The 24,232-nt window shown below is 46.3% G+C and overlaps 1 pseudogene; it reads right to left on the reverse strand.

Moving 5' to 3' along the window:
* LOC112614342 overlaps positions 1 to 24,232 on the reverse strand; it is a 375,669-nt pseudogene that overhangs the window by 116,154 nt on the left and 235,283 nt on the right.

Raw genomic sequence — 24,232 nt, forward strand, 5'->3', positions numbered from 1 at the left:
AAGTGGTTCTATCCCATTGTGGAAACCCAAGCCATCAAGGACTCTGGACTCTGAGGATGAGAATATTTGCATCACCTCCAACCCCAACTCCACAGACACGCTTTGTAAAATGTTTTTAACACTTCCCTACCCAGGGCTACAGACTTAAAGGCACTCCATGGGGTTAGAACTCTGTGACATGAATGTGTTTGGTTGACTGTGATAGATGACAATTTGTATCTGTCCTATAAGGTCCTTACTCAGAGAAAATTCAAAGGGATAGAAAGAGGGACTTCTAAACCATAAGCTGCTTAGAGTCTCCAAAGAATAAAGATTCTTTTATTTTTGTTTGCCCTAAGGATCTTGAAAATATCCCCTTCCCGGAGCAGGAACTGAATGCCCCATTTTATTTACATCAGGCTGATGATATTTTGCTCTCCCAGGAAAAGCCATTTCCCCAGAGGCAATACCGAGATGGCCCACCAGCACCCCTTCTTTGTGCAAAACAGCAGCACGTTTAGAAACAAGGATGGTTTGTTTAGAAACAAGAGCACACACACACCCATTCTCTGTCTCATGCCCCTGGCAGGCATCCTTAATCAATCAAGACATTCCTTTCTAATCAACCTGATTGCGGTCTCAGAACCTATGTAAACACAGCACTTCAAGCAGTCCCTACAATTGATCAGCATCAGCATGAAAAATTAGATTTGCATTAAGTGCCTGCTTTGTCTTTCTTCCTGGCTCAGATGCTGACTTCTGCACCAGGCAGCCCTGGCTGTCTTCCCTACTCAAGCTTCACCCATGAAAAGTTGCATCTCGCCAGCCAGCCCCGCCTGGGCTGCAAGAGGCAGGAGAAATAGCCAAACATACATCTTCCCATCTTCCCCTTGGGCTGGAAGGCAAAGTCTCTGCCTCCCAGTACCAAATGGTGTGCATTACACTCCTTCAGCATGCAAGAAACTGATGAAGACAGTCATCCACATCTGCAACTGGAGAAATAAGAAGGCCTGAGCTGCCCGACCCTAGATGCTCTATGGCTCATCTGGACCAAAAGGTCTTCCAAATCCTGGGATTGAAAGAGAGTGAAAAAAGCATTGTGACAGTAAGTGATGGCTCATGTGTTTATCACGTGATCCGCCATGGTGAAAGTCCCTAGTGTAGGATCTTTACTTGGACAGGGTCCCTGTCAGCACTACCTAAGAAGAGGCTGTTATGGACTGAACTGTATCCCTCCAAAATTTGTGTGTTCAAGTCCGAAGACCCAGTACTGCAGAATGTGACTGTGTTTGGAGATGGAGTCTTTAAAGAAGTAACTAAAGTGAGATGAGGTCATCAGGGCGGGCCTTTATCCCATCCTACTGGCATCCTTTGATTAGGACACAGACACACAGAGGGAAGACCATGTGGAGACACCATAAGAAGGCGGTCATCTATAAGCCACAGAGAGAGGGCTCAGAAGGAACCCACCTGCTGACACCTTGCTCTCAGACTCGCAGCCTCCAGAATGATGAGGGAATGCAGTTCTGTTGTTTAAGCCACACAGGCTGTGGTGCTTTATGGTGGCAGCCCTCTCTAACTAATACAAGAGCTGACCATGACATTTTAGGAAAACTGAGGCACCTGGTATCTTCTTTCCCAGGACGTGACAAATAGCCATGATCAAGCATCTGTGCATCATGTATAGATGAAAGAAAACAACAACACAACTTTTATCATTTCATTTCTCAAAAATACAGATGGGTATTAAGAAGAAAAAAAAAATGTTCCATGAACTCACTACCATAATAAACCTTGCTGACACTGAAAATACACTGGGTGACACAATTCAAATGGTATTGAAAGATACAAAATACCCTGTTCTCCCAGTCCATCAGCACAGCCTATTTTAGTTGCCAATGACTTTCTTAATTCCTTCTAGAAAATTCCAAGGAAATGGGTCATGGGTGTCAACAGGAAAGCAGACATTATGCTGGGGTGAAGATGCTCAACAGAAGACCCCAGTCCTGCCTTGGATGACACCAGTCTAATGAGGAAACCAGACATGAAAAGAAAAATCAACTCAACATTTTGAGATATGAAAAGTGCCCCCAGAGAGGTTGTGAAGACCAATCTGAGCACAAAGAAGAGGAACAAACTAACTCCTTCACTTCCAACAGCGAGAGTCGGATTATTTTTAGAGCTAGTAGACTTGTGTGGGATAACAGGCATTCACATTCAATGTTCTGATTGTGTAGGTTGCTACAACCTGCATGAATGCTCAGACTTTAGACGGAGCATTCCACCTCCAGGATATACACTACATAGATTTCCTTGCAAAATAGGGAAATATATGTGGCAATAACGTTTCAGTGAAATAATGCTTCTAAGAGCAAATCAGTGGAAACAACCCAACTGTCAAGATCAAACAAGTCATGGTACAACCACATGATGACATATTATGCAGACACCAAGAAGAAAGGCACAGAACAGTTTCTGCTGACCTGGAAAGGGCTCCAAGATACAAGAGGAAGGGGAAAAAAGCAAGTCATGAAAGAGTGTGTTACGAATGGCCACTCTGGTGTAAATATTCAAGGCTACATGTGCACACTCTCACACACACTAGCATAGCCACAGGTGAATTCTCTAGAAAGAACTAAGAAAGCCACTGGGAACTAAAATAGGCTGGGCTGGTGGACTGGGGGAACAGGGCATTGTGCATCCTTCTATACCATTTGAATTGTCTAACCCCATGCATTTTCAGCAGCAGCAGGGATTATTATCGTAGTGAGTTCATGGAGCATTTTCTGTTTTCTTAATACTTGTATTTTTGAGAAAGGAAGCTGTAAAAGTTGTGTTGTTGTTTTTTATAATCTATACATGATGCATAGATGGGCGAGGTGTTTCTGGATGTGTAGTATGTATAGATGTGCTTTTATCTCATCCTCTTTGGGACCTCGGAGAGAGATTAGGAGAAAATCCCCCATTGGCTTTGACCCCTGGTCAAAGCCTTCAACACACATCATTAGCGATTCTACAGAGCACAGCAGGGATTTCTTTTATGCATCTCCGGATGAAAGAAAACCTAGATCACAAGTCATTCTGTGAATCTGAGATAGCTTCCTCTCTGCGGAGGAGACCCTGCCACCTAAGCATGTGAGCCACCCCAGACGGGAGCCCAGCAGGCCCAGATGCGGAACACCAATTTCTGACCCTGACCAGGAGAAAGCCAGGCCTGTAGGCGAGGAGGAAGGCCAAGCTCTTGACCTCCTGTGGGCTGGGATGGAGGGTGGGGAGAAAGAAACCAAGGACGGGAAGGACCCTGGACACTGAAAACCGGTCTCTGACACTGCATCTGAGCAAAATGCCTGGTGGGAAATGAGAAGCAAACTGGAGCTTAAGGAATGCTTTAGGAAGCCCAGTGACACATCTGTCCACCATGAATGCAGGTAGCAGGGGAGAAAGAATTCTCTTTTTTTTTTTTTTTAAGATGGATTTTCGTTCTTGTCTCCTAGGCTGGAGTGCAATGGCACAATTTTGGCTCACTGCAACCTCTACCTTCTGGGTTCAAGCGACTTTCCTGCCTCAGCCTCCCGAGTTGCTGGGATTACAGGTGTGTACCACCACACACAGCTAATTTTTGTAATTTTAGAAGAGATGGGGTTTCACCATGTTGGCCAGGCTGGTCTTGAACTCCTGACCTCAGGTCATCCACCTGCCTCAGCCTCCCAAAGTGCTGGAATTACAAGTGTGAGCTACCATGCCTGGCCAGGGAGAAATAATTCTAAGGAAATAATACTCCGCCTGAAGCTCAGCCTTGGCGTGACTTTGCAAGAGAGGCCTTTGGAATCAGAGAGGGTTCAAACCCCATCTCTACCCTCTCCTAGCTGTGTGGCCTCAGGCAAATCACCTAACTTCTCTGTGCTTACAGTCCTTGTTCTAGGGACAGAGATGAGCAATGAACAGGGCAAACATGTCATCTGATTGGCAACAAGCCTTACTGGCAATCAAATGACAGCACCAAGATTTGACAAGGGCCATGAAGGAAATCAAACAGAGGCCATGACAGAAGATAATGAGGGCCGAGGAAGTCTCTGCAAAGGCGACATTGAAACTATGACTGCGTTTTTATGTAATGGAATAAGCCGTCTCTCGCCCCTTGTGGCAGCCAGGGTCCTGGAAGGGAACAGATGGCTCGTTCAAATTAAGATAATTTGTGAGGAAATTAATAAAAGGACTATTCATAAAGGTATGGGCAGGGGGTAAGGGGACCACAAGTTATAATCTGGTGCCCTGTAGCTAGTGATAGTGAGGGGCCCACTCTGCCCTCGTCCCTAAACCTGAATATAGACAGAGAGGGTTGCCTGACAGCAGCAGAGATCTTAGCTTAGGAATACGGCAGCTCATCGGAGGGAGCAGGGTCTATAAGTGCCCTCTTCTCTCCTCCCTCCTCCTGTAACATACTATGGCTCCCTATTGCCCAAACCCAATGAGAAACCGGTGGAAAAAGATGCCTGGTGCTGGGGTTTACACAGGAAAGCCTACCAGGGCACAAGTACAGTGGAGAAGAGCAGAAAGCGGGTCTGGAGAGGTCAGCAGATGCTACCCATTGGTTCCCCTTCTGCACATCTGAATTTTGGGGGGTCATATTAGAATTTGCTAGCGCTTCTAATCCTGCATTCATAAGGCCAATGAGAATTACCTTGTATGTGTTTTATGTGTATGTGTTTAATTCTAAGTGCTTGATGATTTGCTATAGACACATTTTTTGCAAGGGGCTTTCACTGTCTAGAGCTTTAGATGTTCCAGGTAATCAATAACACTGCAGCTCTGACTCCAAATTAAATAACTGCACATTTATTACCCATTACTGGAAGCGCACCAGGAACTCCCCCTCCAGAAGCACAAATCCCCATGCTCAGAGCCTTCCTTCTCCTCTGCGAGCCCACTCTAACCGTCTGGCAGCTTGGATCGGACAATGTGAATATCATCCGGCTTTTAGAAATCAAACTCCCTTCGCTGGTCTAACCTAAATTAGGATGAAAAATGCCAAGGCTCTGAAATTTACTCCGCCAAGCTGAGCCCCGAGGGAGGACGTAACATTTGGCTGCGGAATCGGGGAATATTTGGCTGCTTCCCTGTCATCTGCTTCTCTAAGGAAAGTGAAGGAACACAGAATTTCAGCTCCAAGGTTTGTAGATCCCCTGCTCCCTCCCTACTGAGCTGCCAAAACAAAAGGAAGGGTCACCTAGAAGTGGGGAGTGAGGTGGACCACGGTGATGTATAATGAGAAGCAAGGAGAACAGCATTTGGCGCTGAGTAAGTTGAGCTTCACATCATGCCCTTCCAGTCTCAGCTAACGAAAAATATCACGCTAAGTGGCCAGAGAAGAACAATAGTGTCTGAGCCAGAAATTTCCTTCAGTGACACAACACATCATTTTGCAAGTTTGCATTTCTAGGAGGTCTTTTCTGTGATCAGAACGCTATAAAGCCCCCAGAAGAGAAATCCATGCTGACACACATGCCCATCAGGAGGGAAGAGAGACTGGTGTTACATGCACCCCAGCCCCCAGATAGGAAGCTTTGCAATGAGGGTAAGCAGTAAGATACTGACAATGGATCAAATGCCATCGAGACAAAAATCAGAACCAACCCTATTAGTTGTCCCATCTCAACTCAGCCTCTTGTAGATTAAGAGAAACAGCCCGTGCAATTACTTCAATCACTTATGCAAAGTAGGATCATTTCCCAAATTGGAAGTGACAGTCTGGGCCACCTGGTAGCAAAGGCAGCCTGTCCCCAGGAGGGGCTGAGCATTTCTCTCCTAGCTCTTGGAATATTTGCTTGGTCGTGAGATAATCATAATCAAAATCATTACCTCCTTCCCCAGCACCATCACCATCATCCATCTGCCAACGTAGGAGGGCACTGAGTGCAACTTTTCAGTTCCCCTGAAACCAGCTCTAAGGCCTGTGGCTAGGGAAAAAAATACAGGCACCAAAAATATCTTCAGCCTGGACAGTGTAGCAAGACCCCATCTCTACAAATAATTTTAAAAATTAGCTGGATGTAGTGGCATGCACCTGTGGTTCCAACTACTCTGGAGGCTAAGGCGAGAGGGATTGCCTGAGCCCAGGGGGTCGAGGCTGCTGTGAGCCTTGATTGTACCACCACACTCCAGCCTGGGTGACAGAGCGAGACCTGTCTCAAAACAAACAAACAAACAAACAAAAAACAAAAACAAAATAGTTTATCAGCGTGTATTTTCCAAATCTGTATATACAGATAACATCAGTTACAGAAAGTTTAATATGTGCTATCATGGCTAGATGGAGAAGCAGACATTTGCATTTGAATAAATGGGAGAACTAGATTGAGAAAGGTTAACTTGGAGGGCTGCCGGGAAGACACAAGACTTTAGCCATCTTGAGGAAAGGATTTGTGTAGAGGAAATAGGAGAAACTCGGAAGTTAAAGACAGGGTCTGCGCAAACCCCAGAGGCACCCCAGAGGCAGGGAAGGGAGCTGGTGGCTTGTGCTGTGATAAATTAAAAGGCGTTCAAGGAGCAAATCATATTAAACCCATATCTTGTCCTCAACAAGTAAATTCCAGACACTACTCAAAACAGTTAATTCATCTGACTTTGCTTAAACTCCACAATGACCCGGTAAGATGGGCACTGTTGCACCTGTGAGTGCCACGGCTGAGCTTCACATCGAGGCAGTTGTCTTCACAGTCCACTTACTTGACCACTACATGAATGAGTAATGAGTTCAAGGTCCAATGAAAACAATGCCAATTAAGGAGGCAGAACGACTGTGTTCTGCACTAATGGAGAATCTTGCAATCACATGGAGGCATTAGGAAGAGCAGCCTCAGCCTCCTCAGTTTGGAGCCTATAAGAAATGTCTGGTCCCACTCCAGATTTACTGAATTAGATTCTGCACTTTATTATTTTTTTAATTGACAAGTAAAATATGGCCTATATTCATGGTGTATGACATGATGTTTTGCGATATGTGTGCAATGTGGAACAGCTAAAACAAGCTCTGTAACATATGCATTGCCTGATCCTGCATTTTAACAAGGGTGCCGAGGGTCTCCCTCTATGCATTAAAACGTGAGTGGTGCTGGTCTCAAAGTCCGGGGTCAATAACATAAATCTAAGACAAAGAGGGGGGCACTCTGGGTAGAAACAGGGCAAGTAGGAGCCTGGATGAGCTGCTTGGTGTCAATACATTCTTCAAAGCCATGTACACTTGGCAGCAGTAATTCTGACAGCGTAACAAGACAGTCATGGGTAAGAGCTAGAGCCACACTTTGGAGGCCAGGGCAGAAGGATCACTTGCACACAGGAGTTTGAGGCTGCAGTAGGCTATGATCGTGCCACTGTACTTGCACTCAAGCCTGGATGACAGAGCAAGGCCTCATCTTAAAATAAAAATAAAAAAACTAGAGCCAGGTCCAGGCACTCATGGCTCTGCCACTTCCTCAGATATGTGGCTGCGGGCATCTTATGGAACCCCAAAGACTCACCTTCACCATTTGAACAGTGGAAGCAAAGGACTGGCTCCTCAGTGGGTTGTCACAAAGATTAGGTGAGAAATTCTATATGTGGTGCTTATGCACAGCACCTGCTAATATTAACCCTCCACATAAATATTACCTATTACTAGATCTATGTGAAAATTATAAATTATTGACATTTAGCTGGCTCTGAGGGACCCAATTATAGTTGACAATGCCTGGGAAGAGGCTGGAAGAAGGTGCAGAAAAATGCAAAATGCACCTGAGTTAAATTTCCTCATCCTACCTGGACAGACTTTAAAGCTGTCATCTCATTCTTGACTTTGAATCTTAGGGAAACAAGGGTTACGGCAGCCTTTTCAGAAGAACTTCAAGGCTCAACTTAAATCGCCTGTAGAATTAATAACAGGATGCCTACCTTCAAATCAGCAGGTAAGATAAAAGCAAATTTAACAGACTCTACAGAGCAAAGAACAGAGAAAACAAATGAAGCAGCAAGGAAAGTCTCTGTAATAAATAATATTTTAAATGACAGAAGATCAAACATATCTATTATGACAAATATATTTGCACTAAATTCCTCTATTAAAAGACTAGGATTCTCAGACTGGCTGAATAAACAAAATCCATCCATGTGCCACTTCCAAGAGACCCCTACAACAAAAGGAAATCTTGCAAAATGAAGGGCAGCATGTCCAGGCTTACCCATGGGAACCAAAGAAAGAAAGGAGAATAATGCTGGTTTCAGAAAAACCCAAGGCAGGATGCATCAGCCAAGCTCAAGATGGTCATTTTCTATTAATAAAAGGTTCGATCCAATGCTAGTCAATAAATAGCCTTTGTGTATATGTGCCACATTTTCTTAATCCAGTCTGTCACTGATGGACATTTTGGTTGATTCCAAGTCTTTGCTATTGTTAATAGTGCTGCAATAAACATACATGTGCATGTGTCTTTATAGCAGCATGATTTATAATCCTTTGGGTATATATCCAGTCATGGGATGGCTGGGTCAAATGGTATTTCTAGTTCTAGATCCTTGAACTATGCAGCCATAAAAAAGGATGAGTTTGTGTCCTTTGTAGGGACATGGATGCAGCTGGAAACCATCATTCTCAGCAAACTATCGCAAGAACACAAAACCAAATACCACACGTTCTCACTCATAGGTGGGAAATGAACAATGAGATCACTTGGACACAGGAAGGGGAACATCACACACCGGGTCCTATTGTGTGGAGGGGGAAGAGAGGAGGGATAGTATTAGGAGACATACCTAATGTAAATGACGAGTTAATGGGTGCAGCACACCAACATGGCACATGTATACATATGTAACCTGCACGTTGGGCACAAGCACCCTAGAACTTAAAGTATCATAATAAAAAAATATATATATTTTTAAAAATAGCCTTTGTGAGTCAAATGACATGGGCTAAGAATATGTACAGTGCAATCTTTGGCCAGTATCAAGAAAAACAAACAGAAATGAACTCTGGGAGATCCTAACCAACCTATGTCATATGAAAAATAAAGAACCCCATGCTACCCCATGCTTATAAAATAAATAAGATCTGTCATACAGAGAGCACACCTTTACAAACGTGCAGGAGTATTTTTTTTTTCCTTGAGATGAAGTCTCGCTCTTGTCCCCCAGGCTGGAGTGCAATGGCGTGATCTCAGCTCACTGCAACCTCTGCCTCCTGGGTTCAAGAGATTCTCCTGCCTCAGCCTCCCGAACAGCTGGGATTACAGGCACCCACCACCACGCCCAGCTAATTTTTATATTTTTAGTAGAGACAGTGTTTCACCATGTTGGCCAGGCTGGTTTTGAACTCCTGACCTCAGGTGATCTGCCCACCTTGGCCTCCCAAAGTGCTGGGATTACAGGCATGAGCCACCGTGTCTGGCCGTCCAGGGGTATTTTTTAAACACACATTAATGAACAAGTTAAGCTTTAACGAAGTCCCCTCAGTAGGTTCTGTACAATCCACTTTCTCACCTACAGTACAAGTGAAAATTAATTTTTAAAAGTACTGTTGTGACAAGTTCCTAATGCTTAGAAGTTCACGAGCACCTTGACTGATGCTGAGGTTGAATAATAAGTAGGGTTTGAATAATCTAAGATGGAGTAATACCAAGAAAATTCTTATTTGCTTTGGAATATGGTCACAAACTCAGGAAAATGCAGCCAGACTTGCCCACTTGTCTGTCCACCCACTCATTCATCCTTCCTTCCTTCCTTCCATCCATCCATCCATACAGCTACTCATCTATCCATTCACCTATCCATCCATGTACCATCCATCCACCCATCACCCACACATCCATCTATCCATCTACCCACCCACCCTTCCTTCCTTCATTCCGTCCATTTGCCCACCCACCCTTACATCTATCTTTGCATCCATCCACCCTTCCATCCATCTATCCACCCACCCTTACATCTATCCTTCTACCCACCTTCCTTCCTTCCATTCATCTATCCATCTACCCACTCACCTTTCCATCCATCCTTCCACCCATCCTTCTATTCATCCATCCATCCATCCACCCACTCATTCTTTCACCCATACATCCATCCACCCACCCACCCACCCACTCATTCAACCATCTACCCACCCATCCTTCCTTCCTTCCATCCATCCACCCACCCACCCTTCCATCTATCCTTCCATCCATCCACCCATCCTTCCTTGTGTCCATCTTTTCATCCATTCATCTACCCACCCTTCTATCCATCCATTCATCCATCCATCCATCCATTCTTCCATCCATCCATCCACGCAATGTGCATTATCTACTCTCGACCAAGGTACTGGGGATGGAATAAAAAGATGAGGCACTATTTATTAGGAATTTTATAGATCCATAGCCATGAAAAAAAAACAGAGTAAGTACAGAAAGTAATTAAAAAGAGGTATGATGATAAGCAATGAGACATCACAGTGTAACAGGAATAATGAGGTGTCACGTAAGGTCTGTTTCTCACCTAACAAATATTTATCAGATGTTCATTACATGCCATGTGATATGCCATGCCCAGGAGCTATCGCAGTGAATGAGACATATTTCTTGGGGAGCATATATTTCAGCGGGAGGAAATCACGTAAATAAACATGAAAACAAAAAAGGAATATTATTTCAGATCATACTGAGTGCCATGGAAAAGACAGTACAGGGCAATGGAAAGGGGCATGTTTGAGCCAGGGCAGTCATCAAAGGCTCCTCAGGAGGAGGGACATCAGCTCTGAGAGCCTCATGGATCAAGGCAGGGGCAGAGGCAATGTCAGAAAGGTGACTGGAGCGGACTCATGTCAGTGTCAGGCGGTCTGGACATAGTCTGGTAACAACGGGAAGCCTTGAGCAGGAATTCCATGTGTTTCTGCTGGAGCCCCTAAGACGCCCTGAGTTCCTCTGGAAGCCAGACACCTTTCTATGCCAAAGTTACCTACGCAGGCGGGTGTGCAGCTCCCACGGAGGATCAGATGGCAAATCCTGCTCTAATTACGCTGGTAATTACGAGCTGACACTTGCAGAGCAAGAAAGAACATTCCTTCTGTTAGGAAATGATCACTGGGAAGCCAGTCCCGGCTTCTCAAACAGGGAAGGCGCTGTGAATTTACAAACAGCTGATGAAAGGAGACGAGACCCAGTGCAGGAGGGGAGCACAGAAATCACTCTAAGAAATAATTAAGGAGCCTAGAAGATGAGAAGAAGATTTCGTTCCAGCATGCACACGGACCCTCCCGGCCCCTGGGGCAGCATTAAAAAGAGCAAATACTCCTCAGTCAGTCTGACCAAGATTTTAATCCTTGCCCTGTCCATGTGAGCTGGGAGACCTGGTAGCCTGGGAAGGTTATGTGCCTCCCTGACTCTGAGGCTCCCCACTGCTGCAAATGGGTTTAATAATATAATCTTTCTTGCAATGGGGGTCGGGGGGACAACGTTGGGAGGATTACACGAGATCACATTTGTAAGGTGCCTGGAACACAGTAGGTGTACAAGCAATGCCAGGCCCTCCTTCCCAGGCTTCCCTATGAGTCGTGGGTGGAGGCTCTGGAGTGAGGAGGAAGGGAAAGAGAATAAAAGGGAGGGTGCTGCCAACCACAGAGGTTATTATGCTCCCTGGTGATGCTAGAAGGCAGGGAGAGAGCCGTGATAACAAGATTCTCACCCCGTTTTCTGTGTGACGGCGAGTAACAGAGACGTGAGAAAAGAGCATTCGTCAGAACTCACAGAGAAGGCAGACAAGGCAAGGAGATCAAAGGAATAAATCCATCGCCATCTGAAAAACAGCCTGCCTGCTTTCATCTGTCTGGGAGGTGACACAAGGACCCGCACTCCAGCCAAACACCCACTTTTTTCCAAAAGTGCCGTGCGGAGCAGGTCTGAGGGCACGGCAGCTTCCAAAACAGACCCCCTCAAGGATCATAAATCTTCTCCTTGGTCTGGCCACATCTCGCCAGGTCCTTGATCCCCACTCCAGGCTAAGCTCTGGAAATATACCCCTGCCAAGGAGATTTATCCATTTTAAAAGGTCAGAGAATTACTGCCACTGAAGCTTGGGCTCAGAGCAGGTGTAAATACTCCCGAGGTCCCACGAGTGCTTTATCACACTCAGGAGTGAGCACCTGGGAGATGCTGTGCCTCGGCGAAGTTCCTTCCCAGGCAGACCATGTAACTTCCCTGGTGCCTGGAGAGACAGAGGGTTCTCTGGGGGTGGGGACCTACCCGCCCATGCCACCTTTTATCACTTTCTTCTCCCTCTCACCTGGGAAGGGTCTCATCTCCAGCTTCCTGAGCTGCCAGCAATGCTAGGGACCAGGACCTCTCTGTTCAGTTTCAAAGAGCATCTCTCAGAGGGAAAAAGGACACCACTCAACAGATTCCTACCTCAACCCAGTCACTGAAATATTGAAAAGGCAGAAGTGCAAGGTCAGTTAAAAAACATCTTAACTGTAGAGACTAGATCACCTGTTTTCCAATACACTCGTTCCTGAGCCTTTCTCTTCAGAGAGGAACAGAATGCCATTTCCTCAATAGGAATTCCCATTTTCTCACATTCAACTAAGAACTTTTAGGCATCTAAAGATGCTCTGGGGGCTGTGTGGATCTGGGAAGGCTAAGACTGTAATGATTTTTTAAAAATAATCAATCAGACCGGGCACGGTGGCTCATGCCTGTAGTCCCAGCATTTTTGGGAGACCGAGGCCGGTGGATCACCTGAGGTCAGGAGTTCAAGACCAGCCTGGCCAACATGGTGAAACCCTGTCTCTACTAAAAATACAAAAAGTTAGCCAGGCGTGGTGGCAGGAGCCTGTCATCCCAGCAAGTCAGGAGGCTGAGGCAGTAGAATCGCTTGAACTCAGGATGCGGGGGTTGCAGCGAGCTGAGATCGCACTACTCTACTCCAGCCTGGGTGATAAGAGCGAAATTCTGTCTCAAAAACAATAATAATAATCACTGCACTGGTATGAAAAATGCTGATGCTTTCAGGGAGCCTGGAGAAGCCTCCAGATGCAATGGGAGGGTTCCAGGCTGCAGAGATGGACAGACCAGGGTTCAAATCCCAGCTCTGCAACTTACAAACTGTGTGACTGTGTGCAGGTTACCTCAGCTCTCTGGGCTTCTGCTCCCCATGGTAGAAAAAGAGAGAGGATGAGACCCAGTTGCTCAGGTGCTGCATGGATTTAGGCCGATGGGTTATCATATGGCTCATGGGTGACGCCCACTGAATTATTATTTTGTCAAGTTGCCTTTGTCAGGCCTGAGATAGAAAGGGAGAGGGAGAGAGATGAAGAGAGACTGAGAGAGACAGAGAGAGAGAACGTGTGCGTGTGCATGTGACTCTGGGTTAAACAACCTATCAACAAACCAACTCAATCAAATCACCCACCAACTGCACAGACTTTCCAAAGTTTAGAGGTTAAGGGGCTACAGTGGGAAAAGGGGGTACACCAGGGACCAGCAGTAGACACATTTGGTCACTCTAGGAGAGAGAAGCCTGTCTCTCCTTCACTCTCCCTCCTACCCCTTCTTTGCCCAAGCCCAGTGAACAGCCTAGAACATGCTACTCAGGGTTGACATTCCACATGCAGGACGGCGTGGTGGGTGGAAACATGGACGGAGACCAGCCTTGCAGGCTTGAGACCTCAGCTCTGTTCCTCACTCTGGGAGCTCTCGGAGAAAGCTTGCTGAGTCTGTTTCCCTTTGTTAAAAGATGGTGACTGTCTGGCAGCTCCTCCATAAGTTAAACACAGAATTACCATATGACCCAACAATTCCACTCCTAGGTATATACCCACAAGAACCGAAAACAGGAACTCAAACAAGTACAAGGGCACAAATGTTTATAGCGGCACTCTTCGCAATAGACAAAAGGTAGACACAACCCAAATTTCCACCCCTGGATGAATGGATAATCGTGCGGTCTTGCCTTACAATAGAATATTATTCAGCCATAAAAAGGAGAGAATGCTACAATATGAATAAACCTCAAAAACATCATGCGGAGTGAAAGAAGCCAGACACGGAAGACCAAATACTATATGATTCCATTTATATGAAATATCCAAAAGAGGTAAACCCACAGGGGCAGGACGCAGACTAACAGTTGTCAGGGGCTGGGGGGTAGAGGAAGGGGGAGTGTCTGCTTAATGGTCACAGGGTCTCCTTTGGGGGTGATGAAAATGTTTTGGAACTACATAAAGGTGTGGTGGCACAACATTGTGACTGCACTAAAACCCACGGAACTGCTCACTGTAAAACACCTAACTTCGCGTTATATAAATTTCCATTACAAACTGATTAATAAAGAGGGAAGCAATGGTGCCATCACTCAGGCAGTGTAGACAGAAGCAATGAATGAACGTGAATGAGGCACCTGGGATAATCCCTGGCACGTTATAAACCCCCCTCAAACACTTCGTTAGATGCTTCCTTGCTCTGCTGGCTTTTAACAGAGCCCACCTCCCAAACACCCAACTAGTCCTGAAATGACTTGTCCACCCGGGGGATGTGCTGTGGAATGAGCACAGGTGCTGGGATGATACTCCCCACAAAGAAAGAGGACTCTGAGGAGCTCCCAGCAGTGCAAAATGCCTGAAGGCAGCTGCACCTGAGAGAACCCCTCCACCATCTGCTCCATGCTCTCCAAAGCAGCAGCACAGGAGGCAACAGACGGGCCAGAGCTTGCCTGCTCCAGCACCTGCCTCTCAAGAAAACCTCTACTGGTCAGATCCTGCCCTCCCCATCAGGTCCTGCAGAAAGCAGAGTGATCCAGGGTGACCACAGCATGGGCAGACACCTACCAAGAACATGGGAAAAGGTATAAACATCTGTTCTCAGTTCCCAGCCCCAGAAGCTACAATAGAGCTAAGCGACAGGGCAGGAAGCCAAGTGAAGAAGTAGTGACCTCTGTCCTGAGATGGATCCAATCTCCCAGGATCTCACAACTTCTAACTGTGTTTCTGATAAACAAACCAATGTCAGCACAGAGAGGATCCAGGTCAAGCAGAAGGTAGCTACTCAGCATAATGTGTTCAAGGTTCATCCAAGTTGTAGAACGGATTGCTGCTTCCTTCCTTTTTATGGCTGTATAATATTCCACTGCATGGATAGACCACATTTTATTTGGACATGTGAGCTATTTCTCCTTTTTGGCTTCCATGAATAATGTCACTGTGAAGTTGTGTGTCCATGTGCTTGTTTGAGTACCTGTTTTCAGCACTTTTGGGTATATATGTAGGAGTGAAATCGCTGGGCCATATGGTAATTCTATGTTTAACTTTTGGAAGAACTGCCAAACTGTTTTCTAAGTAAAAGAAGCCAGACACAAAAGGCCACTTACTATATGATTTCACTTATCTGAAAAATTCAGAATAGGTAAGCCCACCGAGACAGAATGCAGACTGGTGGTTGTCAGGGGCTGAGGGGAGACGAGAACAAGAGGGGAGACTGCTTAATGGGTACAAGGCTTTACTTTGGCATGATGAAAAAGTTTTGGAAGTAGAGAGAGGTAGTGATTGCCCAACACTGTGAATGTACTAAATGCTTCTAAATTGTTCATTTGAAAATGGCTAATCTTATGTTATGTGAATTTCACCTCAATACAATTTGTTTAAAAAGCAGCTACTCAAATTCTTCTAACCAAAACTGGCAGCCAACAGGAGGAGCCTGGGAAAGGATGGACAGTAACAGGGGTGGGAGGAGGAACAAGATGGCACAGAGCATGCCCTAATCACCACTCAAATGACAGCAAGCATAGATTCCGCCTCCCCACAAAGCCTCCTTGGCCACTTAAACCATCTCCAATCTACTCAAGGGCCAGCCATGCGATCCTCTCCAATCCCATTACACAGGAAATTTACATATGTAATAAAAAGATGCTGTCTTGACACTAATCTTGGGGGAAAAAATTCTTACATTTGTATTAATTTTCCTTCTCAGGTTTTAATTGAAGAGTGGATACAACAACATGGGGGGAAAAAATCTAACTTCATCTATCCAAGGGTCATGGGGCTTCATTAGAAATTAAATTAGTTCCTCATTAAGCAACAATAATAACGTAGAGTTGAAATCGATTTAAAAAAATTGCATTGCCCCAAGGTATAGATCCATTCGGTTCAATTATATTCTTACATGGTCAAGCTCTGGTACCTTCAGTGCTAATAAAATTGTGGCATAATGCCAGGATGTGGGGCTTCACTCACCTTCAAAACTCAATGATAAAATATAGGCAAGCACCCTCATCATTTCCAATAAGAAGCTGTTTAACTGCCTGTCCACCCCTCAACCCTGGCAAAAATGACTTCATTTCTGGAGCTCATGCTTTGAAGACGCCAAGTATGTTTGATCTCATGAGTCTTCCCTGATCAATTAGTAGTGACTGTCTTGCTAAGGGATGAACCATGCTGCGGTTGATTACAGATGTCTGCCCCGGGCAATGAAGTTGCAGGGCTGTGATGCAAGACTTTTCTATTGCTTTCATTTCCACCAGACTTCACAGACATCTTAAGTCAGGACAAAATAAGCACTTACCTGATCCTCGACCAGGCTGTATGGCAGGGACAGTAGATCCTGCATTTAAAAAAAAAGAGAGAGAGAAAGAGAAAGAGAAGAAACGTTGAGTTTGCATTGAAACAATTGCTTTTGCTTTGTTTTTCTCTTAGATTTAGGAAAGAATGTTTTATTCATTCATTCTACAAACATCCATTAAATGCCTAACATGTGTCAGGCTGTGTTGTAGGCTGTGCTTTTGACAACAAACAAGATGACAAATCGCTGTCGTAAGACAGAAGGAAGATGGGGGAGACATGGCAAATAAGGAAGCTAACGAACAACTATTAATAATAAACGAAGAAAAGATCAGAATGCTAATTCCTATGTTGATAACAAGATGAATTACAGGGTGGAGAGTGACTGGTGCTACTTTTGACTGGGGGTCAAGTAGCACTGAGGGTGGAATGACAAGGAGACTTCCATATGGAGGGATGGCAGGTCACACGCCCTGGGGCAGGGACAACGGACAAGCTCTCTTAGAGCAGTGCAGAGCAGCCAGAACCATCAAACAGAGTGATGGGAGAGGCAAAGAGATGATGTCAAGGAGGCGGGCAGGGACCAGAGCATATCTAGCCATGCAGGTTGAGATATAGAGTTCGGGTGTTTTTCTAAACAATATGGGAAACCACAGGAAGATAGCATTTCTTTCTTAAAACACCCCAGCTCCTGAACTAGGATTCCCAGGTGGCACCCACAGAAACCCTTGCTGCCTCGAGGAAGACCTCACTTTGTGAGTACTCTCTGATTTCAGGGCCCCAGGAGTTGAAATGCCCCCTCCGCCCCCACCAGGACCTGAACTGAGTCAAGCACCTCCATTGGATCAGAACCCCAACTCCTCCCCTCAACAAATGTAGCCCCCATGGTGTAGATCGACTCACACACATGCTCCCCTTGGCCTCAGAAGGCTGAGTCAGTTCCTTGCACAGGAAGGACCCTGGCTTAGTCAAAACAGCAAGGGCCCATTGCACAGACACTGTGTGGAACATGAATCTGAGGGCCAGCCTGCCCCAAGCCCAACACATCACTCTTCAAGTCAAGAACACCTTCGCTTTCTTTCTCTCTCTGACCTAAGCTTGTGCTTCTGCCATATTCCAGAATTGGACACAACGATTTCCCACTTAAAGTGGGAGAAGATATCATAGCTCCCCTTTTTTCCTGCCAAAAGGTCAGGCCTTTCAGGTTCCCCATGAACTCCGCCAGCACCTCCTCTTCCTGCCCAGCCAAGGATATTGCCACAATACCAACTGGTCCCATCAAGGGCTCCAGACCCAACAAGGTGCCTTTGGGAGTTTACCTACTGCAGCACCATGGACAGAGACCAGACGCAGCTCTGCTCTGCGGCCCAAGGTCTCGGACACAGGAGACCTGGCCATTCTGGAGAAAGCCACATTCAACCCTTGCTGTCCACCAGACTCCACTTCCTGAGTCTCAAATTCCTCAGCCTACTTCATAGGGTGGGGATTCAATGAGGCCACGCAAGCCTGGTCCATGGAAAAACATTCAGGGAAGGCCTGAGTGTTAAGAGCGATTACTGGTATGTATGTTATAGTTCTTATATGAGCCCAGGACCATGAAATTAACAACGAACACGGGCTAGGGTGAGTCAGCTCCATCTCAGCTGCATGAAGAGGAGTCCTGGGGGACATGACTTTGACCTACAGTCACAATTTGGAAACAGGTAATCCACAGAGTAGATGCTGGATGTGCACCTGGAGAATGAGCTGTTTCTCCCAGCCCTGCTCAAAGGCTGTGTTTTAAGCTGAATCGTGCCCCCGCCCCCACAAAACTCCTATGGACAGAGGCCAGACTCAGTCCAGCGACCCCCAACCCTAGGACCTCTGAATGTAATTGACTTGCAGACAGAACCTTTCAAGAGAGGATTAAGTGAAAAGGAGGCTGTTAGGCTGGGCCCTGATCCAGTCTGACTGCTGTCTTCATAAGAAGATGAAATCTGGATGCACATAGAGGTGTCAGGGATGCAGGAGCAGAGAAGAAAGGCCAGGTGAGGATGCACGAAGGAGGTGGCTGCCTACAAGGCAAGGAGAGGGGCCACAGAAGAAACCAATCCTGCTGACACCTTGGTCTTGGACTTCCGGACTCCAGAACCAAGAGAAATAAGTTTGCTGTTTAAGCCACTCCATCTATATTACTTTGTTATGGCAGCCTGAGCAAACACACGCACACCCAGGCAGATGTGGCTTTTCTCTCCCCTCTGCAAGGTGCAAAGGAGATGCTTTGTGGTTCTCAAGGTCCTCTCCTCCCAGTCTCCAGACCCCGGTGCCAGCTCAGGTGGGTCTCTGCCCTCAAGCTCCTAAAGGAGGTGCCTGCGGACCAGGGTCTGCACACAGGGCCTGAACAGATACGGACATTCCTCCTGGACTCCTAGAGCCACGCCCTGTGCCTCCCAGCCCCTCCTCCATCCATCATGCCTCCTCTTCACGATCTCCAAGCCCTCCTTCTCTATTGCCTCCTTTCTTGGGACTCAGAAACGTGTCCAAAGCTCACCACATTATCAACTATACAGTTCTGTTTTCTTTGCTTCTCGCCATCCACTCTCCAGAGCTGGGCCGAATGCTGGAAACATGATGGGGCACAAACGGAGGAGGCCCCTCGGGGCGCCCACGGTCTGGGAAGGAGAACACTGTACTGGGAGAGCTACAAAAACTCCACATAAAGCTACAGCTCTGAAGGAGAAGGAGATGATGCAAGGACCCTTGGTCCCCTGTCATCTACTCCTCAGTGCCTGGGTTCCCTGCCCACCCAGACAGCTTCCTCCACAACTAGAATGCTCTGCAGTGGCTCTCCCTTCTTCAAGCGCTGTCGTGTCCCCTCTCTGACATCTTTTCCTGAGATGTTTCCTCCTTTCTCTATGCCTGTCCCAGGAATGCAAACATCCCCTAGGGTCTGCCCTTTGCCCTCCCAGAGAATCATCTGCCACGGCATCTGGACCTCACCGGGGACCCCTGACTGTGCAGGTCTAGCCCCAACTGCTCTCCTAAGCACCAGACTCAACAGACCATCCTCTTGGCCTCTCCACATGGGTGTCCCATGGACATATCAACTCCACACAGCTCAAGCCAAGTCTCCTCTCTCGCCAACTGTGCCTCCTTCCCCTCCTGGCACCCAGAAGGCATCCCTGTTTTCCCAGCCCATTGAGCCTGAAGGCCTGGCACCTCCTGATTCCTTCCTCCTGCTGGTCCATCACGGGGCTGTTGATCCATTGCAGCTGTTTCCCAGGCCTGGTTATGGCAACGGGAGGCTCTTCAAAGGTTGCCGGACACATCTCTTTGTGCTGAATACAATTTGGCTGAAAGCAAATTTGTTCAAAATAGACCTCCGACAGTGGTTGCATTTCTGGGTATTGTAATCTTGCTTTTGCCATGAAGTGGATTTTTTTATTTTATTTTATTTTATTTTATTTTATTTTATTTTTTTTATTTTTTGAGACAGAGTCTTACTCTGTCACCCGGGCTGGAGTGCAGCGGTGCAATCTTGACTCACTGCAACCTCCATCTCCTGGGTTCAAGCGATTCTCCTGCCTCAGCCTCCTGAGTGCAGCTGGGATTACAGATGTGTGTCACCACGCCTGGCTAATTTTTTATATTTTTAGTGGAGACAGGGTTTCACCATGTTGGCCAGACTCATCTCAAACTCCTGACCTCAGGTGATCCACCTGCCTCGGCCTCCGAAAGTGCTGGAATTACAGGCGGGAGCCACCACGCCCGGCCACCATGAAGTGGTTTAAAACACTTTTTATGCATCTTTAAACACTAGCATCCGTTTATTTCCCTGTATTATTTTCATTTTATTTTTTCATTTAGAAACTCAAAACCTAGTATTGCTAAGCTCAGTGGTAACTAACGGCAGACAGAGGAGAGTAAAGAGATCAACTTCATAGAACAGTCCCTCAAAAAGCAACGCACTTCATGCCACTGTGCTGCTTTGCGAAAATCCACTTTCAGTATGTGTGATCCCAGAAAAGGAAGGTGTCAGTTGGATATATAAAAAACAAAACCTATGTTATGTTCCCAACCACTCCTCTTTGAATTATAAAGGAAGAGAAAATTCCCTACTGCCCTCCAAACTCATCCCTGGAAGCACAACCAGGGATGCAGATGCAAGGTTGACGTGTATTCTTCTAACCAGTTTCCTAAGAATGCAAAAATATATCTATCTATCATTTATGTATATATACATACACAAAAATACTTTCATTTTTACAAAATGGACCAAAGCTTAGGTGTTGATCTGCACACTTTCTTTTTATAAATGTATCAGTTTAGTATGAACACCTTTCCCACACAAATCATGGATAACTGGGTTTCTTAACTTCAGCAACACTGAAAATCCAGGCCAGATTATTCTTTGTCGTGAGGCTCATCCCACGCCTGTAGGAGGTTTAGCAGCCCCCTAACCCTTACCCACTGAATGCCACTCTTACATCTCCTCCTCCAATTATAACAACCAAAAAGGTCTCCAGAAGAGGCCAAATGTCCCCAGGGGACCACAGTCCAGAGCCTCTGGTGTGGAGACACCTATTCATTCTTTCCTAACAGCTGCGAAGAATTCCATGCCGTCGATGCATTATGATGTATTTATTTCCCTACTGATCAGCATCCAAAGTTCTTCTATCTTTAGGAATCTAGTAGCTGAAAAATATCACAATGTACAAAATAAAGGGTCACTTTATACTCCTGGTAAAACCTGAGTTACTGTGTATCCTGCTTGTTTAAAACACACAGGTGCTCCACGTGCATTAGAAACTCGCTGGGTTTCTTTTATGCTTGCTCGTGGGATGTAGGCAAGGACAACATTCCATCTTTTGTTGAAAAGACGTGGGTAATCTTTAGCGCCAGTGATAGTGTGAGGAGCTGGCACCCTCCTACACCACTGGTGGGAGTGGAAATTGGTGCCACCTTTCTGGTGGGCAACCAGGCAAAATAGATCAAGAGCCGTCTGCCCTGTCTAGCTATGTATTTTTTTGTTCAGTAAAATTGGGTAGATAGCTACCCGTTGTCCCTTCCCTTCTCTTTAGACTGGGTGATCTCAGTGAAGCTAGACGGCTCTCACAGATAAATACCTGGCCCTTCTCAGAAAGACAATTAATGAGCTCAGAGACTGCTTAAACTGAGATGAAATGTGAGATTAACAGACGCAGGGCCATCCATCCACCCTGCCAGCAGGCTATCTCCTCCTCTCCACACCGTTTCATTAGGTTCTGCCAAAGAAACCCACCAAATGCACCGTGGCCACCAGGTCTATTTTTGAGATAATTACAAGGCTCGGGCTTGAATCCACTTACAGGCAGAAATATGGGACAGGCAAGGATTAAGGCCGACTCTGCCCCTTTTTCCTCAGCTGAAAATGTCCGGAAAGGCTTTAAAGGGAAGAAAAAACTGCATGAAACTTTCATCAGAGCCTGGTTTGTTGCAGCCGCAAGGCCCAAAGTTTTAGTTCTGAACAGTGCCCAGCACAATAATTAGGTGCCAGCCCTCCCTGCCAGCCTGCTGGTTTCCTCAGCCACCCCCTCTGCTCTGCAAGTCTGGAAATGAGTGCCTCGAGGGGAAAGGAGGTGTGGGAAACACTAGGAGAGGCAGAGGCTGCAGAGTGCAGGGCAGATTATCGAGCCTCTAATTGCACTCTTGAATTAACAAACCAATGAACTCTGCACAAGTTCAGATGTTACCACTCTAAGCACCACCATTAGAGATGCAGCCGTTCTCTGCTGGTATAACCTTGCAAATGGCAAGACCACGACGGGGTTCAGTCACCTTGGGAGCTGGCTTTCTCTTTTCCTATCCAGTCTGCAATCTCACAGAAGGCACACCAAGAATGCAAAACTGCAGGAGCCCCCCGGAAATGACAGGTCCCCCGCCCCGGTAGAGAAAATGAGAAAGGAAGTATTTCTGCAGACATTCCTTCCCTTGTCATCCGTTTCGTGAGCAGAATTACAACCTTGACATCCGAGCACATCCCTTCACCCCCCCGCTCCTGATGACAAGTGACAATGTTTGTAATCGCTACTACGCAATGCCAAAACAGTGCAAGCCAGGTGATGTGCTCTGCTCCTGCGGTGGGATTAGGACTCAGATTTATCTTTGTGCTTTTCCTTTGTGCCTTCCTCGAATGTGAATCTTCATCACACAGAGGCATCTTCCTCGCCTCAGGGAAGATTAGGATTACTTTAGGAGGAATGAAAAGAGGAGCCAACAGTGTTTAGTCCTTTTGATATCTAAAGGAAGCTGCAGAACCAATGCCTACAGAACATTCCTCACCTTTCACTGAAGAGCATGTCGCTATGACAAGGAGCACTGTCAGCTGAGTCCTCATCACCATCTGGGAAGAGTCCTTCACCACCAGCAGCTGCCCAAGGACTGGGGGTGGCACAGAAGGGTTTCTTCTGGGCCCTGAGCCTCTGCAGGACCCCAACAAAACTTATCTATGTGTTCCCCTTTTCAATGGTGCCCTCTCCTTATTCAAAAGAAATTTACAAGTCCCTTAAAAGATGAGGGAGGTGCAATGGTGTAGATGAGATAATGTAAACTCCACCCCATTACACAGGACTTAAAATGTTTAGTCCTTAAATAACACCACATTACTATTCCTGCTTTGACAATCATGAAAACAGAGAAGTAAAGGTCTGAGGGCTGCAAAAGTCAGTGAGCTGGAATTCAAACCTTCTCCGTCTGATTCTGGTTCCAAGACCCCTCTTGTCCACTGAGTCTGTCATATACATGAGGATCTCATTTGGCATTGTGCAGAAATAAGGACTCACTCAATCTCAGTAGCTTCCAAGTGACTCACAAAAGCAACACTCAGAAAATGACCTGAAAACCACTAAGTGCTAACATGAGATGCTGACACACAACAGGAATCCAGAGAAGAAAAGGCAGTGAAGGAGTCGGGGAACGTTTGTGGAGTTCCTCCTAGTTGGAGTTATGAGCAGAACTTGGATAACTGAAGAAGATGCAGGCATGAATGAAGATTCAGACACAGGCATGTCTGGGGACCCTTTGCAGAGGGCAGGGAGAGCTGGAGAGAAGAGGATAGAGTATGGTGGGTCCAAGCCCCCATACAAATGACCCTGTACTGTGCACCCTCATTACCCCTTGATGGATAAGACATGCTGACTTTATGCTCCCAGCTCCTCACCTCTCTCCCCATCCAGAGACTGATCATTGACTTTTAGGAAACAGAATCAGACAAAACTGGAAAACTAAACATGCAAGTGTAGGAAGGAGGCCATGGAATATCTTTGCAGCTGAGAATAAATCAAGCTTTGTCCTAAAGTACTGGGAGTGGGGACACAGAGAGGCAGTGAAGATGAAGGTGCTGGTGGAAGGGATGAGAGAAGGAGAGAGACTCGAGAAATATTTTGGAGCTGTTAATCTCACATTTCATCTCAGTGTAAGCAGTATCTGAGTGTATGCGGGTGCGTGTGTGTGCATGCATGTGTGTGCATGCGTGTGTGTGCATGCGTGTGTATATGTGTGCTAGGAGTCGGGGATGAAGGGCTAAGATCATGACCTCTCACTTCCCGACTTGCTTTTTTGGTGAAGGATGAGTCTTCTTATTAAGCTGAAAAAGATTTGTTGCGGAGGGGAGGAAAAATTGGGGGGTTGTAAGAAAGTGCTGCACAGACATGAGACAAGTGGACATGCAGCATCTGAGATGGCCTTGAG

This window comes from Theropithecus gelada, chromosome 20 (assembly GCF_003255815.1).
Source record: "Theropithecus gelada isolate Dixy chromosome 20, Tgel_1.0, whole genome shotgun sequence".
Classification (NCBI taxonomy): Eukaryota; Metazoa; Chordata; class Mammalia; order Primates; family Cercopithecidae; genus Theropithecus; species Theropithecus gelada.